The 25,715-nt window shown below is 39.1% G+C and overlaps 1 protein-coding gene and 1 non-coding gene across 4 annotated transcripts in view; both read left to right on the forward strand.

Annotated features, from left to right (window-relative positions):
• LOC124174599 (rho guanine nucleotide exchange factor 40-like) overlaps positions 1–25,715 on the forward strand; it is a 189,445-nt gene that overhangs the window by 51,124 nt on the left and 112,606 nt on the right. The gene's annotated exons all lie outside the window — the stretch shown is intronic.
• LOC124177063 lies at positions 6,497–6,637 on the forward strand. Its single transcript, XR_006869513.1, has one exon. It is a non-coding gene; the product is annotated as a U4 spliceosomal RNA (small nuclear RNA).

Consider the following 25,715-nt stretch of genomic DNA (forward strand, 5'->3'; position numbering starts at 1 on the left):
CTACACAGGTGCATAGAATACTCGAGAAAAGTCAATGTGTAAACCGCAAGATACATTTGAGGAGGTAAGACCTTCGGCAAAACAACCGTAATCGTGATAAAAATGTGGTTCATCTTCTTTATATATTTATACAATTTACGCCAATTATAATAACATTTGCCCGCCCGGAGATTTCTTCGAGTAAGTTCATCATCTTGGCCAGGGTTGTGACTTGGCGTGGTGTTGGATACGTTCTTCAGTACTTGTGCGTGTGTGGGTTTGTAGGTACGTATAAAGTATGTAACATACCTGTGATATTCCCAGAAAGAACATCAAAGACTTCGAACGACGACGCCCACGCGACAAAATAACTGATATTGAGCGAACCTGGATAAAGTGCTGGGGTGCAAAGAGCAAGGAGAAGAGAATTTTCCATCTTTGAAACACCGCTCACACGGTTACAGTAATGTTCAGAAAATTCAATTTGATGGTTAATTTCTTCGTTGCAATCTAACGCAACGCTTTGTTGGCTATTTTTAGCGGTAGTACTTTGCATGTTGTGTCCTTTTAACGTTTAAAATCGTAATCGTGTATCGCATGGTTGTGTTGAAGATGAAGCTAGCAGCCAGAATTAGCAGTCAAATGCAGTTCAGTTTTATCCTCATAATTCTATAAAAGTATGGAGGTACAAAAGTAGGGGTGTGGTCGTAGCCAGTATGAAATTTCTCACGAGTAATGAGGTACCTACACCGGTTAAAGTTCGATGGCACGGCGAGACTGTGAGCAACCTAAGAAAACTATCCGCAAACACTGTGTTTACATATTCTCAAGTTCCAGTTAGCTACGGACTCCCATATACTTCCGTATTGGATATCGTATGGAGAAGTTCTTCTCACCATTGGGCACGGTCAAAGTGGATGAAACCTTATACCGGTGATAGAATGTAATAGGTTCACCCACCACGAGACTGAAGCTAGCAGCAAGAATTAGCAGCCAAACGTTTTAATGTTCATTCGAATAAGGTAGTAAAGTCCGGAAATCACAATTTTGTGACATACCTTGAACCCCGATACTTTTATACAATTATGATGATAAAACTGAAGCGCATTTTTCTATTTTCAAAAAGTTTGTCACGTTTAGCTGCTAACTTTGGCTGCTAGCTTCAGGTTCATTCACCCATCAACTCAACTTACGCTCCTATTTTTACCCCGTACCATATTGCAAATCGTACAGCGATAAAATCGGACCGAATGCAATGATTATGCGAACGATAAGTGATAAGGATCCTGACAAGCCACGGGCACCGTGGTTTTTTTCATGGTTTTCCATTATGTACCATACCAGGCAATACTCGCAACTGCGTGTCCTACTATTCAGTTATCGACGTAGGACTCGAGTGTTCCCGAGTCTCAACCCAGCTGCGTATCGAAGCTATTCCAACGGTCTGGATGGCAAAAGATCATGCACCAGTCGTAAAGTCTCCAGTCTCCTCCAGTGTTCAAGGCCTGCGGTCCTGTGCCCAGGTTACCGTAAACGTTTTTATATTCTGGCACACATCGCGGTGACTTTCATAGTGACGTCGAAAGACTGTGAATCGCGTCCATTTAGGGAACTCACGATTTCCGGATGACCGGAATCGAATCGGAAGAAAAATCATCATCAGGGTTTTGGTACTAGAAACTGTGCAGGTTTACAAGTCGAGGAAGGGTGAGGTAGGGTGAGGAAGGAGGATGCAACGGAGCCGTTCTCACGTCAGTTTCGACGTTCAACATTGTTGACACTCCTCGCCCACTGGCCCCAGCCAGCCTCGCCTGCTTGCTATCCTGGGAATATTCCCGAGCTGCCTGACTGCAAGCGCCCACGCAACCGTTGGGTGACCGGATTCTGAGAGTAGTTGGCTCCCGGGGTCGGAGCCTACTGTGCAGGCTCCAACGGAGCCGGCCGCGGATGAACAACTTTAACGGAAAATATACGTCGTCCTCCGCCTGCATCCCTTGCACAAGGAGTGTGTGCCTGCGTCGAAGTCAGGACGGGTTACAGAGATTAGTCCATCTTCACACTCGTGCAGAGATGCAGAATTTATACTGTAACGAGTAGACTTTTCTGGTTTCGGTTGATGTAAAACACCAAGGTTCGTTGTATACGACAGTAGCACAAGCATCCTAGGTATAAGGTACGAACTGGTGGTAGACGTTATCGTAATAGTGGAAACGGGACTGTCGCCTTTCGGTATATGCAGTATGTGGATGTGGATGTGGGTGTGTTTCAGATATCGTAACTATCTACCTGCATAACCCGCGGGAAGGAATGTCAGGGGGAAGAGGATGTTTGTGCGATGACGTAACGGTGCCGCGTTATTCTATCCTGATTGACAATGATTGAAGGTTTCTTGTGTATGCGCTCTCATACGTAGATGATGCAGGACTGTATCCGCAGTTGGCTTACACGTTGTACCCTGTACAAGTAGACGTTTACACGTGAATACCCGTGTAACGTCTTCACCCGCAACCCGATCACCGTCTTTCTGTGCACTCCACAGGGTCGCGCCGCACCGTTTCGGCCCATTGGAACCCGCGAGGATCACATCCACCTCCATCCTCTTCTGCATTTTAACATTTTGAACTTTGAACCCTCGACCACCGTAGGTATGACCATCGCGAGATAAATTCGAAGCCAGGAGAAATTTCTCGACCTCTGCGTAGCAGAGATAGAGTCAGCTTGTCCCACCGTGGTAGCATGCACGTGGTGGATGAGGTAGTTGGAACACTCTCGGTATTCCGTTTCGGTTTTTCCCGATAAAACCTACGACCGGAATACCGATTTTCAGTCGCTCGGTGCGACTCGCTTCCGACGGAGTTGACACTCCGAGCACGGCCTGCACTTACGACACTTATCGCTTACGACCATGCAGCGGATCTCGACCCTGTCTTCTTTATCCCCACACTTTGGCGGCGACTTATTAAACCGGGGATTAAGAATAGGACTCGACCCAGTTCCTTCGGGGTCCGGTCCACGCTCCCTTCCCTCTATAGATTTCATCGCTTTCATGGGTTCCGCCTCGGACAAAGGGGTTCACTTTGTTTCCAAGACGAATGAATCTAACTGCTTTTTCGTGTCATTCGTCAAAGTCATGCATCCGAATTATTTTAAGCATTGTTTATATCGACTCAGGATCGCAGCCATTTTCATCGCGATTCTCGGTTCACAACACACGGTAGCAGTATGCAGGAATTTGCTTTGATCCTTGGTGTGGGGCTCGCATTGTCCCGACGAAGAACCGGAAGTCACGGTATTGAAATTAACACCTGAATATATGCCTCGCGCGACCGGCGCTGCTGCTGCTGCTGTTGCTGCTGATACACGTGCTCGCGTGATCACCGTGTATATTCATCCGAACGTGCGAGCGCGAGATTCGAGATTTTGATAAGATGGTCATCGCCAGTTGTCCTCGCGCCGACTATCGTTTCTTGGCCTATCCGACTCGCCTCGTCGCATCGTTGCAGGTAAAGCACCATGATTCTTGAGGCACTCTGGACAAGCGCTTCATCAATTTTCCGTTCATTCCGCTATACGTGTTTATTTTTTCCCCCTCATTTCTCTTCCTGCTCACGCTCAGTGACTGTTATTTCTTTTATTTCTTTTTATTTTGGTCATTTGTTTTTCCTGTCTCACTTCGATGCCGATAGTCAATCACACGGCCTTAGACATCTTCTTATTCTTCCGCTTCATCTTCATCTTTTGATATAGATTGCTGGATAGATGGTAGATGAATGGACAGAAGAAGGTTAGGATGTTTGCTGTGCAGCTCCTTAATGACCGTGTCTCCTGGATTACCCAATACTCTGGAATCGTGGAATTCATGGTTGAGCATTGACCGTAATTCATTTGTGGTTTACGGCTTTGGGTACGGGATTTCGAAAGCTCGATCTTCCAAGACCGTTAATAATGGTACGAGAGTCAATTACGGCATGGCATGTGACATTCAATTAGCGTACGCCTACTAGAACTTGCTTAAGAAATTGTAATAAACAATATGGAAAACGATCTTACTGCGTTTTGCTCCCAGTTTTTTACGTATACTCTCGTCTATAAAGTAAATACAGCATGTCTACTTCCATCTTTGCTATTCCGAAGATTGATATGCATGCCTGCAAATACATGCGTATACAGTACAGGTTGAAGGTACGCGGGAGAGAGTTTTTGTACCACCCGTTCCTTCGTACGTCCTTCAATGGTCAATAAATTAATCTGCTGATAGGCCAATGGTTATACCTTGCACGTTATACCTTGCAAAACTGATACACGGACAGTACTAGCAAAAAGCTCAGACGCTTCGTTCTTCATGCTACTCCTCGTCTTGTTAATAACGAATGGTGCGCGTAACTGCTAAGTGGAAACCTGGAGAGATAGAGAGAGAGAGAGAGAGAAAAGTAAAATTCTAGCCATGTTCTAGATTGGTTAATTGAACATGACCCGAAAGAGGTTTGGTCCACTTACCAGCAAAGCCGCGTAAGAATTTAACTCAGTCTACGGCGGTCAAAGAGGCATGAAACCCTTTCGTACCGATCAGACGAGTTGTAAAAGTTACTTCTTCCTGGTGGCGGGTGCATTCGGCTCCTGAAAGACGGACGTGGATAGACAGATAGACAGACGAACGCGTGCAGTATCCGAACTCCTATCTTGAGCTGGTCGTTGTTGCTCTCGCCTACTTCCTCCTCCTTCTCGATTCTTCTGATGTGTTCAATAGATGCTGGATGCGCTTGTACGTCGTAGGCTGCACGTTGTTATATAGACAAGTATGCGGTTCGTTCACGTCGCATATGCAGTGATTACCTGTATTAGGATCGTAATGAAATATTGGAGGGTATATATCCTTCACCTTCAATAGTTATTACCCCATTCATGAATATTTTATGTATATGGTACGCAGTATTCAGGTCTTCGGAAGTCGTGATTCGACCGCCTCCGCGTAACCCACAATTTTCATTCCCATGGTCTTCTTCTTCCTCTTCTTCTTCTGTCGTGAAAGATATTGAAGTCAGGATTCTCACTAGGGCGAGTAAATATTCATGGAAATTCTTTTCCTGTTAATACAATAAGCTTCAAATACAATTCACGATGAAACGATTTAGTTCGTATGGTGTAGACGATGCAATTGAAGATTGAAAAGTGATTTCAAGGAACGATTCACGCGTATGAGTCCAGCAGTTTCATTACAGCTTAATCGATGACGATTTATCCGGTTAACAGAGTATTAAAATTTTGTGAAGAATAAAAATAAAACAATGAGTTGAAGGAGGTGATTAAGCTAATGAACCGAAAGAACGTTCCTCCAAACTGCCTCGAGGCATTTTACTTTTGGGAGGGGATTGAAATGGGACGATAGAAAATCTGAACCAGAAGAGACACCGGTTTTCCAATCGGAAACTTGACGTGCCAGAAAGTGTTTCTGTTAAAGACAGATGCGATAATAGCGTAACAACGCGTTCCGAAGGTTCAAAGACGGCGCTGATAAGTCATGTGGGAAGGTATGGCAGGTATATAATGCATATGTATAAAACATTTCAGAGATACGTAGGTACATATTTACGTTTTGAGCTCGTGCTCCTCTTCATATAAAATCGGCCCCGGGGCGAGTCTTTCGATGCTTTCTACCTTCGAGCTGATCTCATGAATCTGATCTTTCGGGTGCAGGATGCGGACGGGACCTCCGACTTCCAACCACTCGTAATATCATGGGGAGGGTAGGGACGAGGGGAGGAGGACTATTTATAGTCAATGAAATATACTTTTACGACTATGGGTCCTAGCTAGCTTCGATCGATACTTCTATGCACTTACTTCTTCTTCTTCTTCACTCGTGATTGGGGGCTTAAACTCACGGAGTCTAGAATGATTTATCACCACCACCCCGAGCTACGATTCAAACTGTTGGCTCAATTTCAATTCTGTTCTCTGTCTCTCTCTCTCTCTCTTTCTCTTTCTCTCGCAACTCTATTGTACCTTCAGCCATAATTTCACAAACATGAACCCGAAATTGATTCTAGTTTTATTTCGGTTTTATTTCCTTTTCTTCGATCTTTATTACCGGTACTCAAATAACAAGTTACTGAAAGGGTCTTGTTTAGAAATTAATTATACCGTAATAAAATTGATCTATGATTTTTTTTTATGGGTATCGGTAGTATCTGAACATGGTAAACGTATAGTTCAATGAATTCGCTTCGATAAACTTCGCTTTCGGCCAAATTGTAGATCCTTCATTTTTCTGTACTGCGAAATGATAACTCTACAACAAATGTGTAAGTTTCGCACACGAGAATCCCCGTTTTGCAATTTTTAATTTTTACCGTGCAATGGCGTCACTGCAAGCGGTACGACTCATTTGTACTATCGGGTGAACAGATATCTTCTTTACCTCGAGTGTTCTGAAATTCACCACCGGGTGGCGACAATTCTCGCGGTGAAATACTGACTACATTTCTTATGGATAGGGCTTATAGTTCAAAGTTTTATCAGCTTTGCGCAGTGGCGATATCGTAACCAATGAGGTTCTACCGAGGTGCGATTTTTGCTAGTTGAAAACTTTTACCAATAACCCGCCAAGACGATGTGAAAAACCATCGGCGATGGCAATTTTTGATGGCTCCTACGGGGGCTGATTAATCATTACTAAAACTTAAGAACTTTGACCCGACAACCACCCCCCAAGTATGAAAAAATTTCTCTGATTAGCTGTCGACTTCGTATCTATACTTAAGATTTGCGAACGATCTCGAAAGCATTGCGCAAAACCAGAAACGCAACTCACTAAACTTGGGAGGATTGAGGTCGTGCAATAATCTAGTGAACGGATTTCTCTATTTTAATTGGCTTGGAACGGAAACAATTATCGTTCTCCAAGTTTGAGTTATAATGAATTTCGTCGAATAAATTTAAAGTTGACATATCGTCGTCGACGAAAAATTCTTATGTGTAGGAATATGACTTGACATTACCGTAAATTAATTTTTTGATTTCGTAAACGTTCTCGAAGTGAGAAATTGATCGCAACGTTATGGCATGGTGGTTACGAACTCAACTTTTACTACTAAGTCTTTGCATTATTTACTTTTTTTTTTTCTTACTATTTTCTGTCATAATTATCTTATCATTCATTGAAGCTTGAGGTTCGAATAGAAAATATTATACCTAATCAAGAAAGGAAAAACGAAAAAAATAGTAATTTTCATGGAAATGAAAGTTCTCTCACGTATCTATAAACGAATTTGAAAATTTCGACTGTAGCAGAATAATTCCGGGCATTGTTTGAAAGAAAGGATAGTAAAAAAAAAAAAAAAAATGAGGAAAAGTGAGAGTGGTTTGCCGGTTTAGTTAGTTCAACTTAACTGACCGAATCTAAGTATACATGGACTACATACTCGCCAATTAATGCTTCAACCTAATTACGTCACCAGGTGCTAACCAAGTGATCGTGCAATTAATAAAATACCGTGTCAAATGTCACTCTGTTGCTACTATTTCCAGCTTATAGGAACTCGTTGCGAAATGAAATGTTGTAACGATTGTTTTCCTCCTTTTTTTTCGATTCTTCGTATCCCTCATCTTTCTCTGCAGTACCGTGTAAAAATACTTCAGCGTTACAAAATAATCTCGATACGTTTAATTAAATTCAGGAAGTCGGTGATACAAAGATTCATGAAGTAACTATTTTTTTTTTTTTTTCACGGCGGCAATTTTCACCGGTCAATTACGTATTGAATAACCTTTGTCCCTCCCCCATATTTTTTAACCACTTTTCCTGCATTTAATTCCCTCGTCATTCAACGCAGGCGCCAACCGTTTAAACGATCGATTAAACCAACAAAAACGAACGCTTCTGTTTCTCTATTTTTCTCCCTCTTCCTATTTCTAATTCCGATTGAACGGGAATTCCAACGGTCGTAATTTCTTTCGCTTTGTTGCGTGCTTAATGCATCGGATTCAGCCTGAGCAGGTCGAGGTCACTCTTTAATGCTGTATGATCGGCCATGCAAACTATTTCCACCCAGTGAACACGATCAATAGGATAGATTCGTGTGTGCGTCATGCACATCACCCGCATAAGCACATTCGCATCCGTAACTAGTAGGTAACTAGAGTCGATTGTCGGTATATCTAGTCCGTTATTACTCGTAGATATTTATAGCCTTAAGACTCGTTCATCCGTGGCTGGTTAAACAAATGCGGTTGTAGGAAAGAAAGAAAATAAAAATTACAACAAAGGTATAACGCAACAAGGGTGAAAAAATCAAAATTACACCGCGATAAAAGATAAGGGAAGGGTACGAAGGACCTGCGAAAATATAAGTTGAACGAAATATACCGTAAGCTGAAAAATTTAAGTTTCAGAACCTTATCTTACCGTACCACGTGTCGAGACTTACCTGCTCACTTAATTTTATCGCTACTCTGCCGTGCAATTTTATTGTCGGGCAATTAAAACTTCTTCCTCAATTATACCACGAGCGTCTCTACCTTCTGCAGTGGAATACACGCCTTATCTTCATCTTCTTATTCTTTGTTTTTTGTGTTTTTTTGTTTTTTTCTTACTTACCTTTTGCTGCACCCTGATTTAACAAGTTTTCACCACTTTACGTTTCACGTTTCGGATCACGTGGAGAGAAAAAATTTTCGGGAAATTCTTTCGATACGCGCAAAAGTTGCAAAATTTTTCCTGAGACTTACAGTTTCGAACACGCGGAATGTGTAGCGTGTTTGCGCGATTAATCGACACAAAATTAACAACGATTTACCCAGGTCAATTTTAAATAGATGACGAAACATCAGATGAGGAAATATTTCGAGGCAATTTCTCTTGTAGGTAAGAATTTCTCCACCAAAACACCATCGCCGTTATATTATTATACAATATATACCGTATGCCTGTAACTTTCGCAAAAATTATGTACGCCCGTTAGTTGAAAAGTGGGTAGCAAAAAAAAAAAAAAAAGAGCGCAATTTTTATCACTCTCGGGCGTCTAATTCGCGCGATTTCTTTCTCTCGCCTACTATATTAATATATAATATATATATATATAGATATAGGTCAGAATCCCAGCTTTGCTTCCCATCATACCGAAAACAATGTTTGGGCGGGTTCCCGTGGCTAATCTATCAATAGACAAACAATGTTCAGTGAATATCCAACAAGCAGAAAGTGTCAATTCTTTAGATCCAGATCAAAGATTGGTAGGTAAAAAGGAATAGAGTTCCGATGTTCGACGAGGAGGAAGAAAATTTCTTGACGTATCAGCGGTTATTTTACAGTTTTTTTTTTTTTCTTCTAAAATTTTATTATTATTGCTGTTATTGTTATTCATAGATTGTCGTCACTTTATCACGACGCTATAAACACGGAATTATTATCATTCACATTACACGGGGTTCATTTCAATTCCGTTTTTGCAATTCCGATCCGTACCGCTCTGCATTATACATGTTATAAAATCATTCAGCTTGTGTCTCTTTCGAGCCGTTTTCTTTTTCTTTTTCTTCTTCTTCTTCCCGTGTCTTGTCCCGTAATGCAAATTACAATATCTGGGCGTGCGTGACGGATTGAGAAGAATCGAGCCGCTAAACCGAGTCTTTCTGCGCAACTAATGATAGGATAATGTGAATAGGAGTAACCGTTTTATGCAAAATTATGAGAATAAAAAGAAATAAGAAGTTTCTACGAGTCGTAACGCACGACTTCGCTGGTTTGATCAAAAACTGCGTCTGTCAGGAACAGAAGATTGGTAATTTTAATTATTCAGCGTGATCAATTATTCCGCAATGCAATTATCGTGTACGTTTCTATATAAATCTGTATATATGAATTTTTCTTCTTTTGTTATTGCCTGGGATTGGCAAATTAAGTTAACTGTATTTGCGTAGCTCTGAAAACAAAGATTTATTTCATTAATTACAAGTTCCGTTTACGTTATTTACCGAAACTCTTATCTGGAAACAAAAAAAGACATTCAAGTTTTTCATTTCAATTTTCGCTTACTTTTTTCAATCTTTATCATTTAATTGCGATTCAATTTTCCTTATACATCACACATGATATCGTTAATTCTATAGACGTGGTTCTTTACTTTACTTTAGTCATAAGAAGCGCGGAAAAATTCAAAACTGATGAAATACATTTTCCTTCATCTTCTTCACTTTAAATGTGATTGTGCATATAATTTAAAATTAAACGTCACGAACGCGGCAGCATGTGCAGTTGAAATGCTTGGAATATGCGGATGTAAAAATACAATCGATCGGTCAATTTATCATATATATCAATAAACACCGCAATGCTGTCCATTTAACTAATTCCAGTCACTAATTGCAGCGTGACTTAGTCGCGTTTAACGATAAAATTTATATTTACTCATTGTCATGTAAAAAGACTGAAAAAATATTTTCTCTCATACCGAACTTGGCGAGTATGGAAAAGAAAATCGGAATTTTGTCATCGGAGAGTGAAAGAGTTTGGGATAAATTTTAAGGAGGGGGGGGGGGGGGGATACTTTCGTACGAACATACGATAAAACAACGCTGCGAGACTTTCGCGACAGTTTTTTTTTTTTCTTTTTATTTCTCTTTCTCGACATCTTCACCGACTCCATAATTTGCACAAAATATATCAACAACGAAAAGCCAGCGAACTTGTCGATTTTTTCGACTACGCGTACCTAAATATCTGAAATGAAAATATGCAAGAATAAATTTATATATTTTAATTTTTTTTTTTTTCTTTTTGAATCGTTCAGCACAACCCGATGCTTTGTGCTATAAAAATTTCAACAGGGTGGCTGTTCCTGCACAATCTAATACACGTTGTACAGACATTTCCTTACGTCGAATGTGTGCGGGGCAACATAAATTCCGGTATTAGACACTCTGTCGTAATTCTCATGCTTATGCGTTTATATAACGTCGACTGACGATGCCGGGGGTAACGCGATAGTTCATCCAACCCGAGGGATTTGTGCAGAGTACCACCTGGCACGGTAGTTTTTTAACTCCACCATTTACCTTCTTCTTCTTCCTCTTCTTCTTCTTCTTCTTCCTCTTCTTCTTCTTCTTTTTCCTCTTTCCGCATGCACTTGCGCCGTAGACGTTGCAGGCTGCCTTATTACACTTTTATGCACACGAAGAACCGCCGGAGATTTATTCGATAAAGGTGGAAAAAAAAATAATTATTCTCCGGATACGACGAGAAAGAAATTTCGAAATAACTCCAACGGTGAATAAATTTTTCAACACAGTTCGCCAAGGAAATTTAGAAAATTCTTGCATACTCCATTTTTCATCTTAATTTACTCACAAATTTTCGCTTTATGCATTAATTGAAAATTTTTGTATTAAAACTATTCATATTTTCACGGTTTACACGGTTTTTTTTTCCTGTTTTTTTTCCACAGGAATTTAATAAAACGATTTTCTTTGACTGAGAGACAAAAAAAAATGAACGGACAATTTTCAGTGTCATTATTACAAGAATATGAAAGCAAAAAAAAAAAAAAAAAAAGGGGGAGGAAGAGAAAAATCGTAAAATGAACTCAACTTTTATCGTCTCTCGAATATGTATGTATACGTCTATTTATTTGTTTATTATTATTGTTGTTATTATTTTTTTTTTTTTTACCACGTGTACCTCGCCGTGACTTTTACGATAACCGAAAAGTCTATAAATTTTTCTCACCGCGGTGTTTCCTCTTTATCTCGCTCTTTTTCACCGCTTTGCCCGCTTCGCGTTCCGTAATAAACAATATTTTCCCCTCTTTCTCGTATATTCTATCCCTTACGAAAGTTCGTCGCACGTTGCCAGGAGTAGTGGACGTGTAACGAGATGAATGCAGAAACTGAAACGTAGGTAAACCGGACCTCGAGTCGGCTGCAGGTCTTTCGGAATAGCCGGTTTAACACCCCCATTAAATGTAAATGCCAGGCTGCCGCCGCTGTATTTCGCCTTTTGGGTTATCCTTGCTTCAAAATTGTCGCGACGCTCGGCATCGTCGAGGGAAAAAGAAACGGGTCGCTATAGATTATTATCAAGGGTGGCCACTCGCCTGGAAACCATGAAAAACCTGGAAATATCGGGGTGTTTAAAGGGAGTCATGGAAAACCGGCAATTGTCGGGGAATTTTTTACATCAGTCACGGTAGTAACTGAAACTATCAGTTTTCCATCGTGGGAATTGGAAATAATTTTTTTAGGTGAAGGAATTTACTTTTTTACGTCGAGAAAAAAAATTTGGTTTGAGCTGATTATTTTTTTTTTTTTTTTTTCACGTTATATTTTATTTCTATTCGTATTTATTTCAAATTGATTACAGAGTTAACAAACTGAACTATTTAGGTTTTAGTTACTTACTAGGAACTGGGAAAATGTCCTGAAAAATCTGGACATGTCGTGGAATTTATTTTTTTTCAAAAATTTCTGGCCAGCCTCGTTGTACGAAATAAAAAAAAAAAAAAAAGAAAAAAAGACGACGAATTCTTAGCGAACGGATTCGAGACGAAAACATTTCACGTGCGCGAGTCAGACTTACTGAAAATACCGCTTCTCCCGTGTCCGCGACTTTCCCTCAAATTATCCCTCAGGCTTTACAGGTCTTGCAATATTTTTCTCTCATCATCGTTATTCGTACGCGTAATATAGGTGTGCAAAGTACGTGGCGTAATTATTAACGAGCATATTTATAGGTTGAACGATTGTTGCGCAATGATCCGTCAATACGGAGTTTTTTCAAACGAACAAGTAATTTTACCACTTCATTTAAAACTGCCTTTACACGTTACTTCACTTAATTGTTAATCACTTTTATGGCTGTATCACGTGTCAAAGGTATATCATCGTACCACAGGCTCGGATTATGCATTCACTGATTCGATATATTCGTTAAACTTGCAAAATCATCAATAATCGATCAAACGATAAAGTTCAACGTGCAATTAGTTCAACCTGATTACCGCAGTGTCAGAACTAGCGTAAAAACCGTAAAGAAACATATTGAAAAGTTTTCTAAACATACGAAGCCAAAAAAAAAAAAAAAAAGATATGAAACAGGTGGTGAAAATATCCACCACCATGACTCAAAGGGTTTAACGACGGAATTTCCTGTATACAATAAGTATAAACTCGTTGCCTTACGACTATACTTGAAATGTGACAACGCACGTTCGCATGCACATGTACCTGTAATAATAGCAACGTCCCTCTGGGTCACGTTTGCGTCTTATTATAAGCGTCGCGGCGCTTCGGATCGGGGTGGGGGGGGGGATGCCTGCAGCCCGACGGCGAAGGGAGGGGAGGGGGAATACAAACCGCCGCCGCGACGCTCGGCATCGAAGTCGAGGCATTGCCACTCAGGCCATCCGAAAGGTACGATCGTCGCGCTTGTCGTATTTCTCTACGGAGCTGTAAACGGTGCGGCGATACAAAAACACGTGCACGGAGTGCTCGGCGCTTATATATACGTATATCTAGAAAACATACGACGACGCGTTTCTCTCGTTTGCGAGAAATTTTTACGCTTTGACGTTCGGTTTGGTTTGGTTTTTTTTTTTTTTTGGTTTTTTTTTTTTGAGTTTCTTTAAAAGAAAAAAATTTTTTTTTTAAATTTCATCTTCGTACGCATCTGCTTCCTTGTTTCGCCCCGAGTCGAGAGGACATTTTGGTTCGTTTGTCTACTACAGATATCTAACGAGTACGTACTGTAGTAAACGAACGATCAATTAACCACGGTGCAATAATCGTGAATAATTATTATTCGTTACTTGTGATTGATTTTTTTTTTTTTTTTTTTTATCAATATCGTGGGTCAAATTTTCGTGCGGTAATTAATTAATCGGTCGATCAGTTATCGACTAATACAAAAAATTAAAAATTTAAGAAATTAAAACCATTTGTTACGGGGTAAAAAAAAAAAAAAAAAAAAAGACAAGCTCCGACCATTGAGAGGGGAAAAATTTCGGAGTAACGAGTTTTAAATACAACGTGTTCGGTTTACCGTAAATTATAAACATTGTTTAAATCGAATGAAAATTAAACGGAGTTTTTGTATTTTTTTTTATTTTGTTCTCTTCCTCGTAATTACTTCAGTGCTGTTTATTGAAAATTATTTTCCATCGTGAATCGTCTGATATTAAAGCAAAATGTATGAAAGTAGAAGCTAAAAGAATGAAAAAAAAAATAAATAAAATTGTTTGAAACTTTATCCGTATCATCGGATTATATATTAAAATTAAAAACTCTCGATACGGTACGTGATAAAATTGAGCGTGTCTTTTTTTTTTTTTAAACTTCTTTTCGAATAACTTTTACTCGGTTTTTTCTGGGTCACGATACACCTGCAGCACGTTTGTTCGATAATTCGAGACTATAATACAATATCAATATCATATCTACGATTAAATGATCGCGTGTGTAATACGTACGACGATATTTCGACATATCGCAGATTGAATAAATTCCAAGTTAATTATAATACGAAACGTACAGGAAATTTGCATATTCGTTTTTATCAATTAACTGATCGCTGCCATGTTAATACACCTATATTACGAACGAAAAAACAATTTAAAAAATTTAGAGAGATTCAGCCGTGTCGTCAAGTGTGGTGTAATAATAATATTAATAATAATAATCCACGATCGATACTATTATTTACCTTTATTATTAACGCATGTTTTTATTTATCTTTATTTTACACAACGCTTACATAATGCGGTATGACACGTACATGGTGTAACGTCGTATTACAAATAAATATATATATATATATATATGTATTTATAATATGCGTTACATAACGTGTTAATGAAAATTTGACGTCTTGGGCGATAGTTGATTATATCGATCGACTAAAATAGAGAATTCTTCTCTGTAGGTAAAAAAAAAAAGTGAAAACAATAAGCAAGAAAGTATGAAAAATTTAAATTGAAAAAATAAAATAAAGTGCTCGGACGAAAGAGTGTGTTGTGACTTTTGCAAGTATTAAACGAGACTGAAATCTACGCAAGGAATCATCGAATATTTTAATCTTCTGCTGCTGCTGCTGCTGCAAGATTGGAAGAATATATTCAATCAAGGAATATTTTGAAACACCTGTAGAGAAATATCTGAGAAGAAATTCCTCGGGACGGTGAGTGATTAGCCCAGGCTATAACAGTTCTGCTCTGTAGCAACGATTTGAAAAAGCGAGACGAGTATCTCACCTCTCTTTTTCTATATTTCTCTTTCACTCGATCGTTGATTCGTCGGTCATTCTATTAATTGGTCATTATACAACTACCGGATCGTATTGCTGCTGTACACCTTCAGCCATCGCACCGTAATTGTAAGTTATATATATATATATACATATATATATATATACGCGTATGTGAGCGAAGTTGTCGCATGGCCGCGGGATATATCGACAAATGTCTCTGGATCAAGAAAATTCAATCATTAAGTGGTAAAAACACGCATGTGTCTTTTCAATTATACTCTTATCCGAAACGAATCGCTACCGTTGGTGGTGAAGGATTTTGCAAAATTGTTTAAATCGCGTTTAAAGCAACGAGTTTGGGATTTATGTAACTTTTTTTAGCGCATTTTTTTACGATAAAAAATAAAAAAAAAAGAAAAAGAAGACGGCTCATCATCAGTTTCAATGGTGCTTCCCATTTCCTTTTTTTTTTTTTATATTCGGCATAAATACGGCTTAAGAATTGGGCAAGCTGGAAAGCAAGCAAGCGCGGGTCGTGGAGATAGACAAATTTCATTCTTTTACCGTAATATGTACGCACGTATAAGGTTGACACGTTTGAAATGAATCGGGGTATCGTAAATCAGAGCGCGAGGGCGGCTGCGTTGATTGGCTGGGTGAAAATTGCATTGCGAAATTAGACGACGACGACTACGCGCTAAATGCGACGGTGAGTGACATTAATTAAAAGTCATGGTACGGAGAAAAGAAGTTGCAACGGAAGGAGGAGAAACGTAAGAATTAAAGAAACAACGACCTTTGCGCAATTACGGTCTTTGCGTTTATCCCTGTGTGTGTGTGTTCATTTTGTCCAAGAGTATAATAGACGACTTGTAGGAGATTCTGGAACGACGTTTTATTGTTAAGAATCGCAAGTTGAAAGTTGTTGCCTGAGAATAGGGGCGGGGTTGAAATTCCAGATTTGAAAAGTCTCGAAAGCGCCAAATTCTGAATTGTTTGGCGGCGAAACTTGAGGTAAAGAAATCAGACTTTCACGAAACATTGAAATTTCCGAAAGGACAAAATGCCGAAAAGGCGTAACTTGGACAATTCAATGTTCCGAAAATGCGAAAATGAGGAGGTTTAAAAATCTGAAACATTGAGATTCCGAATGATCGAAGATTTTCACTCCCGTGAATTTCTGGCTCGTTGAAATTTCACCACTTTGAACTTGCTTTGGTTTTGATTTTCGGTATTTTTACGTTCGGAATTCCGGTGATTTTTATTTTCAGTTTTTTTTATCTTTTACACCCACTCGTCGAGTAAACTACGCTGTTTGTGTATATTTTAATTTTCGGACTTTACTCCATCGAAATTTTATTTTTCGGAATTCCGCTATTTCGGAACTTCGATCCGTCGTATTTTCGACCATTCGAAACTTCGTCGTTTCTTCAAAATTTGTTCTCTTTACCTCAATATCCGCCGGCAAATAATTCGGAATTATGCGCTTTCGGAACTTTTAAAAATCGTAACTTCAACCCCGCCCCTGATAATAGACATGGAAATCACGCGTCGTGTGTCAACCTAATTCGATTTTATCTCTGATCGTAAGCTTTTCTAATTTTCGGTGAGAAGGGAATAAAAAATCGCTGATGTTCGAAAAAAAAAACAAAGAAAAAAGAAAAAAGGGACTGATTCGAAGAAACCAAAGAAGCATTCAAAGCTCCACTTATAATATCGTATAACTCTTCTTATCGCCAGTCTAGACAATTTTATCACCTCCGTTAGGCGAAGGTATAAATTTCATTGCTGGGGAAGAGGTTGAAAATAAAAAAAAAAAAAAAAATTAAAAAAAAAAAAACGCGCAGTAACATAAAATTTAAAAAAACTTACAAGTATATTATATACGAAGGGTAGTGAAATTGAAAATATGCATTGTTAAACGAGGGTAATTCGGTTCGCTCACGATCAGTTAAACCCCCCCGTCATACGTACCTCGAGTACGCATGCGAGCTGATAAGGGGTTATTAGCGCGAATGATTTTCGCCGTAGTCGAGAGACGAGACCTTTTGATGCTGGTGCTGCCGCCGCTTCGGGGGTACCGATTACCGTAATTATACCAAAATAATTCTACGTCGCTAGTCGGTTTATTTTATTCCCTCGTTATTATCTCATAACATAAGCGTGATTATAACGTGCGAGTAGCTCGTAATTCTGATTTATCGCGTCCTCAGAGACTCGGCATAACAACAATAACAACAACAACAACAATAATAATAATAATAATAATAATAACGCGCAACGTAACAGACCGTTAAAATTAACCTCCACCGGGTTTCTTTCAAAGTTCAACGACAACATTCGAGATACGGTGACGGTGAAATTACTTCGAACAGCCGAACTTTTTACCGCTCCATATTACCGCAATGTGAAAAGCTTCTATGAACGTAACAAAGAATTAATTACGCGTACAAATCGATCTCACCGAAGACATTTCTTCAATTTATTTCCTCTTCCACGCCTCGGAACCTTTCTTCTTCTTCTCCTCTTATTCTTCTTCTTGATATTATTATTAATATTAATATCGTTGTCGTTGTTATTTTTGCCGCCTCATCTCGTTACTCGGTGACTTGAGGAGGGGGCGTTGCGAGGATATATCGCGATATCAGATATTGTTGCACCCAGTATCGAAACTCACTGTAACTTCTGCAGCTGCGGTATCACATGCAAGAAGCTTCTCGACTCAAGGAGAGCTAATATTTTCTTCCCCCCCCCCCCCCCCCCCCTCCCTCCCTCCATCCCCTTGCGTATCTCATTGTTATTACCACTTATGTACGTGCTCTCGGTAGGTGCTTCAAGAGAATCGAGCTAATAATAATATCCGAAGTAAATGATTCTGTCGAATACGAGTTATTACATTCCACCTATAATATGCTGTCTCTCTTTTCGTTCTTCACGCCCTTTTAATCGAAAATGGTTTTTTTTTTATCAATCTTCCGTGTATTTTTAGGGCAGCAGTGTTTTAATGTAGTTTTACAATTTAAACAGTATCAACGTGTATATACGGATTTACAATCTGACGAGGAATAATTTATAATTCGAAATTGTCAAATCATGTTTTTGAATAGTCTCACTTCACGTTAGAAATTTTTGTTCAATCCTTTGAGTCGTAGTGATAAGTATTCTTGCTATCTATTTTATATCGATTTTTTTGTATGCTTGGAGAACTTTTAAACATATTTCTTTGCGGTTTTTCTTTTTTCTTTTTTGCCATGTTTGGTTGTGTACTAATAGGTTTTCAATTCTCGAAAGTAATTATTGCGATATAATGTGAGGTATTATTGTTAGAAACAAATTAATTGACAAACATCGTACAAAATTGAAGGATTAATTAATTTTCGAGAAAGTTAACCCTCTGCGCTTATGCACGTTTCACATAAATCATAAGTTTTTGGAGTCGTTGATTACGAATCTGAAATAGGATTTACAAAATTAAAGATTGCGGATCAAATTTGGCTGACAAAAATTTCAAATTCGATCCAATACGCAAAAAAAAGTCTATCCAGGAGATTACAAGCGTCGTAAATCGTTTGTTGTATACACCTTGTACCTGGGGGGGGGGTTTCTTTTTTCATTTCGATTTGCGGAAGTCTCGACGAATCGCAGACGCGAGCATAAAATTTTACGACACTGCAGACTACCGGCGATCGACTTATTTTTTTTTTTTTTGTTTTATGTTTTATGTTTTATTTATTTATTTGTCTAACCTAAGCACCGGTATAACTACAAGTACCGATCCACTTTGCGGCTTTACATTAAACCTGTATGCAGCTATGCACCAGCTATAACCGCTCGTTTATTGCCGTAATATCAATACGCAGACGATAGACGGAGATTATCTAATCGCGAATCGTAGGCGTGTTCCTCAAGCGAGCAGCCGCCGCTGGCCTTTGAACACAGCCTGCTTCGACTCCTCCCAGTAAACGACCGTCGACGTCATGAATCCGTCGTCATCGTCGTCCACTTGCGTGAATAAAAAAAAAAAAAAAATAAAAAAAATAAAAGTTAACAACAAAATATAAAACGTCGACGAACAGTGACGACCTGGAGGCAAACTTACAAACTTATATCCGCGCGAGAAGTGAAAGATGGGAAAATTTCGGGATTCAAAAATTGTTATTCATCGAATCGAAAGTAAAATAGAATCAAAGAAGATAAAAATAAAAATTCACGATTGCCAAAATATTGCCCTTCTAACCGTCGGAAGATTTTAATTGTACAAGGTGATGATAATTTGTGACGGGATTGAGGATGGAAATATGTAAAAAAATATGTATAATACGTGCTAAGGGTTTTGATATCACGTGTACGAGGGCAAAAATATTTCTATACACGTGTAAAGAAACTCGTCAAGTGTAGAACCGCGAATGAATTCGTATATCACAAGGCACGATAACTACATACGTGATACGTATCGTATGTATACATATATATGATACAGGAATTTTGGAAGAATGAAAAAATTGACAAAACGACAAATGACACAAATTCACAAGCACCGGAATGCGGATCGTTATCTACGGCTCGCGTTCACGTCGTGTATCTACATTCTGCATTCTCTTGCAACGCTGCTGTTGCTGCAAAGAGTTGGAACAAACCCATGGACAAGGGACCACTCCTTACCAACGCTCGTAAGAATGCGATTCTACGCAAGTGTACGTATATAATTCGCGTAACGTAAAATAATGTGGGTAAGCGATCGTTACGAGGTAGGTATGAGAGAGGTGTGTATTCAGTCGGATGCTTGTAATAGCCGCATTTATTTATACATACACGTATATACGTGCAATGCGTATATTTCATTTGATTCGTCGCCGGGTGTACAACATTGGCAAAACGATCGATTTTATCAGAGGATTACGAATTTTCCCGCCGCCTTGCGGGAATATAATGTAAAATCCCGCGCGACTCACGTGCGGTTAAATTAGTCCCGCTAATAATAACCGGTCGTGAATTATATCGTGCGATACGTGACAGCAATTCTTACACGTGTGTATAATATGTACCGTATACAAGTGCGCGGCTGGAAAACGATTGCGAGCCTACTGCCGCATCGTTATTTGTATCTCTATTTTTCGCGCCAAATCGGTAAAAGGTTAACCGTGTGGACATTTTTATTATTTCTTTTTTTTTTTTTTTTTTTTTCACTTCGCCAACGATTTTTTCCCACCTTACTACGATCTCTGAAAGTGTTTCGAAAAATATTCATACGATTTTTTAAACCCATTTCTAGATCGCTAGCACTCAGATTTATGAAACGAGAAAAAAAAACAAAAAACATTTGGTTTCCGAAATGAAACATTTTCACGCAATATTTAAAGTTATGGTTTATGGTTTATTTTTTCAATCGGTTTTTCCTATTTATTATTATTATTATTATCATTATTTCTTTTATCACCTACAGTGAAAAATCGACGCTTTCAATAAATTGCTAATTATTAGGAAAAAAAAAAAAAAATTGACCATACGCATCTGCCTATTAGAGACAGGTTATTAAAAATATAACGCACAACTAGCAGGAATGTATTATCATTTGTCGTTTATTAAATCCACGAACGCTGTAAATGAAGGTATTAAATATCAATAATAATAATGATAACGACGATGGTTACAACGGCTGTGTAATGACGATAATTTATTACCACAGTCGTAGAATAACGAAAGGTTCCGCCGTTCTCTCAAAGCTCAAACCTCTCTTCTCTACGCCTGGTCTATAAAATCAAGATTGAATATGTCCTGCATTATTGATGAACTGCACCTCAAGTGCGCTTGTATTATACATATTGCTTTATAGCCGGTCTCTTACCTCTCTTCCGTGATGTATAGCACGCGTGTTGTCTGTGACGGTTGTGCAATGTGGCAATCAATGCAGTTACTCTATTCGCTTCTAATTTCTTCGATACTTTGTATCCTTGAAATTTTCGCTAATTTTTATCTCGTTATTGTACAAACACAATCAGAGTCGTTGTTGTGAAAGACGAATTTGCGCTCCATTTGACGGATTTCCAATGATTATCAACCATTTTATCCTTCTTCGTACAAAATTTTTTTATATCGAAAAGATATTTGCTTGAAATTGAGTTGATTCGGTTCGGTACTGATTCGTTAAGACTGTTTAGCATGTCATGCGATGCATGTTCGATAGAAATTTCACCGCAGCGTAATCTCCTCGATGCAACAGTAATAAAAAAAAAAAAAAAGAAATCGTACGTGCGCTATCTGTCGAAAAATTTCGTTACACCAACGTTTGCGAATACAGGATCGTATCATCTAACGACGAGACACAATCCGTCACGCATTTCAATCATCAGCGGTTACGAGAAGCTGCCATAAGTTTATATATCATATTTCGCCTCGTCGTAAAGATGAATCGTTACCCTTTTTGTTCCTGGAACGAATTCGTCACATTTACAATTCGCCGAGTTATCAGTTGTAGTTATTCGTCAGGTTTAAATCACTTCGAGCTACTATCTATGAAACGGTTATCAATTCTTGAAATTTCTTTCGATTTATGTATGACAACGTACAAAAATGCTACCAATGGATTTTGGAGGAGGCTGAAGTTGGTAACTAAATCACTGATTTACAATATTACAGTTAAATGCGGAAGTTTAGTTTTCAAAATATGAACACATTTTTCCTTACTATAATTTATCGCAACGTCAAATATTCGAAAATTGTGGAATAACGAAACGCGAATCGTTACCAACTTCACGATTCTCGATTCTGTGTTGGGGTGGCGTTTTTATTACTGTACGTTGTACACGCGTTACGCGAGTAGGTCCCTCGACGAAAAATTAATAGGAGTCATTAGGGTGGCTTGTAATAGAGGCGGACAATGCCCGCGATTGGCAGGGATGAGTGGACCACGATGAGGGGAAAAAGCAGCGTCTATGGAGTTAAACGCTGCCCTTTCAAAACCCGTTGTCGAGTCTTGTTTGTACATTAAATATATCGCACACTCAACGAGTCGGTCGGATGAAATGGATAATTGAAGAGCGTGGCTTGTTCGTTTCTCATTTCCATCTGTCAGTCTCGCTTCTCGACTAACTCTTCCTCCATCCACTATGTACGTACGCGCCGCTCGGTCAACGGTCAAAACATGACGTATAGTGTATCATACTAACACCCTTCCAAAATAAACTATGATCGAAGCTTTTTGCCGATTCGGTTATCAGGAGAATCTCGGTGAAACTTAGTAGCAGGCCCCTTTTCTTACTTTTTTACCGATATGACATTTGTGCCATTCAGGTATATCCTTTTTTGATTTTTCTCCTGTAAAGTGCAACGGTTCTTGATTTATTGGATTAAGTAGAGTTGAAAACTGGCCAACTTCAGCTAACTTTCTTTGTATACGTGTAACAGCTCTTCCGATGTGTCAAATTAATATCCCACTTATGTAATGTCTATAATACGAACTTACTAAGAGGTTGAATTTAGTAACGTTAACTTCACGAAACTTCAAATAGAAATTCAGCAACATCTCCAAAACGGAGATTTGTTGGCCTTTGAAAAATATACGTATGTTTGATTCAATGTGGTTTCCTAAATTTCCGACCATTCTAATGTTTGCGAAGTAAAGATAATTCTTGAAGACCGATCGTTACGGTAACGTTACGGTCATTTCATCGTCTTACGAAGCTCCAATCGATGGTTAAAATTTCTTGTCAATCGAGGAACACGTTTCAAGTTTCCCTGACTTTCAGATTTCTATTGACTATGAAATCTCCACCTTGATTTTAGCCTCGCTATTTCTCGAATTCATACACTCGTAATGTACGGTTGAACAAGGAGCAGGCAGCCAACTCTGAGATACACGGAGCTGGTCAGTAAGAAGAAAACGGAGAAAGACAATCGCTTGCCCGTCAGATCGAACAATACCTTGGCAATTAGTTGTGTGTAACATATTATATTGTGTGTAGGTTATACGGATAGGTGGTTAATGGTACGTTAAGGTAAATTGTAAACCACCGTCAAGTAGCCATTACACGTGCGTTGTATGGATGCACGCACGAATGCTAGCCAGCTAGCTCCATTGCTACTGCTACTGGCTGCTGCTGCTGCATTGTCCGAGTTAATCTTACTTTTGTACGAATACTTCTTAAGCTCAAGTAGAAGTACGCCTTATCCAGCTTGTAAATACGGCGGTCTCCGCCCCTCCGTGTAATTGTTACTTGGAAATACTTTGAACAATTTCTACGACGGATAACAATCGGCTTTAGCTTTGCGCGAGTTACTTATCCTTATTGCTTCGCCTGCAAAAAGTATCCATTCAAGGTGGTCAATGGTCAGGGAATTCTGGAAAACTTGGAAACGTCATGGAATTTAAAAATTCTGGAACATTCAGGGAAATTAGGGAATCGTTTATTATATTTTTTTTTTCGCACAAATACGTTCTACGATTCTTTAAAGCTTTGGATAAATTAGATCGAATAGAGTTTTTTTTTTTTTTTTTTACCATTGCCGGATGGTTCTCTTCAAACTTTGAATATTCCTAAATATTATCTTACGATTTTTTTCAATTTGCTATAACCAATTTATTCGAATCGGTCAGGGAAAATTGTAAGATATTTGTCTGGAAAATCTGGAAAAGTTGAGGAATTTTGAGGACGGCGATTTAGTGACCACCCTGTATATGTACTTCGGATAATTTATCATGTTCTGCAGTTATTGTCGGCATTTTGGATACTTGTCATATGTCAGATTTGTTGTTGCACTCGATTAAAATCACACGGAATAATCGGAAAGTTTCAACACCGACTCTGCAACGTCTATGGAATATGAATCCTGATTTAGTGGTATTTTTGGAAAGTATACGTCAAAGCCAGATCCGTGTTTTCGAAGACTTTCACTTTTAATCGATTACGGTGAAAATCGATCCGCGTATAATTTTCAACGGTGATAATTGTATCGCTTGTTGTGTTCAAACGGACACTGTGACGAAGCACGTAATTTAAAAGAGAGAGATAAAGAAAAGTCGACTGAACATCATTCTTCGACGATTGTTGGGGAAACTGATCGCTGATTGAATCTCTGTACAGCTGTTTGTTGCCGCTTGTCGTTATTGAAACACGTCGCGTGTGCAACGAATTAAGAATGTCCTTGTTGAATGAATAATGCGTAGTAAAATAATAAAGGTGGGTGAATCGATACCGATACCGACCACAACTCCAGGCTTTTGATTATCTGGCCAACTGGACATTCATTAAAGTCGACATGTCGGTACCAAGTCACTTTCGCTTTTCAAGTTCATTGCCACACCGATGTTGACGACATCACGTCACTCGCGTATAACGTTCGGCAAATTGACGACTTACCGACTGACTGCTAGGCCGATTGATCGATTGATCGATTGATTTATCGCTCCATCGATCCATTTATGCTTGGAACAATTTGCTGGCGAACGTTGTATCATACGAAGACGCAGTTTTTTCCTCTTGGTTTATTCAAAGTGATTAAAAATATTTCATAACGATTTCAAGAAGATAAAACAACAATGCGAGGTTTCACACTTTTTCACGGACATAGAAAATCATCGCGTCACTGACCAGCGCAACTCTCACTGTTCAAGTAAGAATCTTGCTTCGGATAATCGACCAAAAGGTTTATCCATGTAAAACCGGACGACTTTACGGAGTGGACTGGTGGAATTTAGCACGTGCATGCGTAACATTCGGGGATGGACGAATGAATAAAATGATGACCCGTGGTGAATTTTTAACCGACGTTGCGTGAGAGCTGCGGTAAAACGCACAACATCTCGCGTTTCTCGCACGTGCGAATTCAATCGCGGTCATATGGGTATTACAACGCGTTGTTATATCTTCGTAGGTGGCCTGAAGTTTGCGTGTTCAAGCTGTGACGTGACGCTGCCATTAATATAATATTCGTTCCTGTTACCTTACAATTAGCCATAAAACATGTGCTCGGACATTTGTTCCTGAAGTACACCGTATGCGGTACCTACACCTTGTACAGAGCTGTACCACGTTACATAGCCGGTGTAGGTACTCCGCTTACGGTTGCGTCTCAGGAGCATATCTGAATCTCTCTTCGTCGTAGGCGTCCGCTAATTTTCCATCGGTTAAAAAAAAAAAAAAAAAAATGCCATCGCGGAATGAAAAATCTCGGCGTCAATTGCCAGTTGTGTCGTGTCGTAAGATGCCTCTTAATCCCAACAGGTCACTCTGGGTTAATTTTACTAGAAAAATTACACAAGTTATCTTAACTTTCCCGATGTTTTCACGATGTTTAAACAATCAATTTTGGTTAGGAAAACTAACTACTTTTTTTTTAGAACACATTCTTTAAGCAGGATATCACTTTTTGACTTATTAGAGTTAAACAATTGGTTTCGAAGCCGCATCGTGCAGGTATACGAATGATAATTTGTTCAACAGGTTACTCCTAATTTTCATCATCGTTTTTACGCGGTAGGATTTTAGACGCTGCAAAGTATCAC

The sequence above is a fragment of the Neodiprion fabricii genome, chromosome 2, assembly GCF_021155785.1.
Source record: "Neodiprion fabricii isolate iyNeoFabr1 chromosome 2, iyNeoFabr1.1, whole genome shotgun sequence".
NCBI classification, from domain to species: domain Eukaryota; kingdom Metazoa; phylum Arthropoda; class Insecta; order Hymenoptera; family Diprionidae; genus Neodiprion; species Neodiprion fabricii.